Below are 3,866 nucleotides of genomic sequence, written 5' to 3'. Positions count from 1 at the left end.
TTGCTAAAGAGAGCAACTGCTCTGTAATGGCCCAAAAGGGAAGGAGGTAGAAAGGAGGAATCTTCTTGCTGCAGCAGTCCATACTCTGAAGCTTCAAAACAAGAATAACCCTCATTCTTCAGTGGGGATAAATAAGGTAGTCTTCATCAGTTATATTCTAAGATAAGTCTAAGCTTTAAGGAGGGGAGCTGAGGAGAAGATCGGAAACCATCCACATATCAGCCCTCCACGTGAAGAATAGATTCTTCAGAATAGATTAGATTCTTGGATATTATTCTTAGAATAGTATAGATTCTTGGATATTACCCTGCTAGCAGGTATACAAGTGAGGACTCTAGTATTTGTGGACATCTCTGGGATAGCAATTTTCTTTCCTTTTTTTTTTTTTTGAGTATAATCATCTAGGTAATTTTCCAGCCCTTGACCAAATGGTTTGTGAGGTGGGTTACTTCTGATCAGTAGCAGAACGGGGGAAAATTTTTCATTCAAAGAAATTTTTCCTTGGGATGTTGAGTTTGTTTTTGCATTGCCAGAGTTGTTTGGAGAAGTCCACTGAAGAAATCTCTACCAAGAAAAGGTATGCAAGTTCTTGAACCAAGGACACAGATTTGCTGAATAACCAGAAACAGGTTAAACTGCAGAAACTGACTGCCTCTTGGAAAGATAAAGACAATATAGAAATGACTTGGCACCGATCAGTCAAGAGACTAAACAACTAAACAATGTTGGCTTCCATTGGTCAAGCTTTGAATGTGTGACTTCGGCGTTGATAATGTTCTGGGCCTGGGAGACCTGGTACATACAACCAAGTCTCAGCGACAAAGTGGCTGGGATGTCCGAAGCATCCTGAGAGCATTGCTTATGCTCTACAGATTTATAAAACCATTTGAATATGTTTGGGCTAAAAAGGATATGTTTACTTCCAGGGTCGCTGTAAACATTATTTTCATAAATTAGCAAATAATCTACCCATTAGTGTGGCTTCCCAGGGGGTGCTAGTGGTAAAGAACCCACTTGTCATGCAGGAGACATAAGAGACATGGGTTTGATCCCTAGGTTGGGAAGACCCCCTGCAAGAGAGCACAGCAACCCACTCCAGTATTCTTGCCTGGAGAATCCCATGGACAGAGGAGCCTGGAGGGCTACAGTCCACAGGGCCACAAAAAGTCAGCCATGACTGAAGTGACTTAGCACGCAGGCACCCTGCCCATTAGTGCTGTAAATAGAAAAGAACAGTGGTTTCCATTTGAACTCTCATAGATTGGTTTTCCAGAAAACAGACCCTGATATGGAGATCACTGTGTGCAAATCATTTCTTAGGGGGTGTTTTCAGGAGCAACACCTACAAGGAAGTGAGGGAAGAACTGGGCTGAGGGAGAAGTTGAATTCGGGAGTGGTTGTCACAGAGGCTTCGCTGAGCCCATGGGAGGCTCTAGAGTCCTAAGAAGAGTCCTCAATGGAGGTAAGGGAGCCAGCCCTTTGTAGCCCCCACTTTGAGCAGCCATGGGATGCAATAAGAGAATATATAACTTTGGGCAAGATAGTTTCATTATGCACAGCACTTCTTAGAAGGGAACCATTGAGCTGTGGCCTATGAGTTCCAGCACAGGGTCACTATTACAGCATTCACAACACCAATGTGATGCTTGAAAAATTGTACATATTTCCACTTACAGTCTGTGTGGACAGTTCAAATTGTTGAACTAACCTCTTCCTCAGTTACTACATCTGAAAATGAAGTACCTACAACCATAAAGGTGTTTTAAGAATAAATTACAGCTAAAGGAATTAGACCAGATTCTAGCTTAGAGTAACCAATTCATAAATTAGTTGTTATTCATTTTTATAGTCAGGGCCTTCTAAATATATTCAACATGGTAAAGTATCTAATAATATGGCTGTTTTTCATTAGTCTCAGTTTTCATATTTGCAAATTCACCTGCTTGCTAAAATTTACTAATAACCTCCAAAGCCATATTCATGGTGCTCTTGCAGTCATTCGAGGACATGCACAAAGGGGTGGAAAGGCACAGTGGAGCCCAGCATACAGAGTCCCAGTTGAGGTCCAGCAAGGGGATGATAATATACCCTCTTGTTTCAGCTCTCGTACTAAAAGCAAGTGTCCTTTCTGTGGTCTACTGGGCCCACATTTATCATATTTTTGTGCTTTTTCTTGGTGATTTCTCTATTTAAAATGGCCTCCAAATGTAGTGCTTACGTATTGTCTAGAGTTCCAAGTACAAGAAGGCTGTGATATGCCTTATGCAGAAACTATGTGTTAAATAAGCTTCATCTAGGCTTCATCCAATGCTAAGGTCTCAATATAATACTTAACAAGGTGTCTTTCAACAGAGACACTCATAAAACAAGGTTATGTATTGACTGGTTGACAAAAATATTGTAAGCTAAGTCTGGCAGGATTCTAAACCTGCATTTCCCCTAGGAGGAACGGTTCAGTATTTGCTAACTCAGTGTTCATGGCAACTTTATAGAATATAACTAGCACAAATGAGAATCAATTTTACTAATAAAATAAAGTAATAATAGTAATAACAAAAAATAATCATGTATTTTTTCTTGAGTTCCAGGTATTTCACATTTATTCTCTCGCAAGCAATCGCCACCTATCTCAGATACCCTCAGCTCACTGCTACATGTGCCTGATGCTGGGGCAAACAGTTGTCTGTATGCTGATCACTGTCTGACTCAAGAACATATATGTCTCTGCTTCCACCTCTGAGGTCTTTCTGCTATGCCTGAGTGCTATTCAGAAATGTGACCAAATGAAAGCCCCAGGGGCAACTAACCAATAAGAAACTGGAGATTGTAGGTAAATATCCCAGCATTCCAGCGATCCTGCAGGATGATTCTGAATTATAGTGCATCTCAGAATTCTCCAGCAGAATTTAGACACTGTTTCCTGTAGGCATAAACCAACCATGGTGACCAATGTCTAAAGTGGCCCCCAGTGATCTCTGTGCTCTGATAAACCTGCTCTCTATATTCCCTCCCCATATTGACTGGGGCTGATCCATGCAATCAGCATGATCTCAATGAAGTGATACTGTGTGACTTTTGAGGATAAGTCATGAAAAATATTGTGGGTTCAGCTTTGTCCTGTCTTAGATCACTGTCTGGGGGAACAGGGCTGCCATGTATTGAAAGTTCTCAAGCTGCCTTATGGAAAGGTATAGATTATGTACGTGTGTGTGCTAAATTGCTTCAGTTGTGTCCTAGTCTATGCAATCCTTTGGACTGAAGCCAGCCAGGCTCCTCTGTCCATGTGGATTCTCTAGGCAAGAATACTGGAGTGGGTTCCTCCACTCCATGGGTTCCTCACCCATGGATCAAACCCATATCGCCTATGTCTCCTGCATTGGCAGATGGATCTCTACCACCAGTGCCACCTGTGAAGCCCCATAGGTTATGAGGAACTGAGCTTCACTCCCAACAGCTTGCATTAACATACTAGCCATGTGAGTAAGCCATCTTAGAAGCAGATCCTTCAGTGACTGCATCTCTGATCAACACCTTGATTGAAACCTGTATGAGCCTCTGAGGCAGAACCAGACATCTAAGCCACCCTCAAATTTCTGATTAACATAACCTATAGGACATGATAAATATTTATTATTGTTTTAAGTCACTTAATATTGGGGTAATCTGTCATATAGCAGTAGCTAGCTAATGAATACTAATACAGATTTCATTGGCCTGAGTCCTTTCTCTCATCCGCTTTCCTCACTCTCACATGTATGCTTCATAGGATCATCTCAGAAATAAACTCCACATGCCTATCTCTTTACTTAGGGATTTGCTCTTAGGGGAGCTCAAACTTTGACTCTTGTATTGAAAATAAAATACTT

Source organism: Bison bison, unplaced genomic scaffold, assembly GCF_000754665.1.
Source record: "Bison bison bison isolate TAMUID 2011002044 unplaced genomic scaffold, Bison_UMD1.0 scf7180017854252, whole genome shotgun sequence".
Taxonomy (NCBI): Eukaryota; Metazoa; Chordata; class Mammalia; order Artiodactyla; family Bovidae; genus Bison; species Bison bison.
This window is presented reverse-complemented; position numbering follows the sequence as displayed.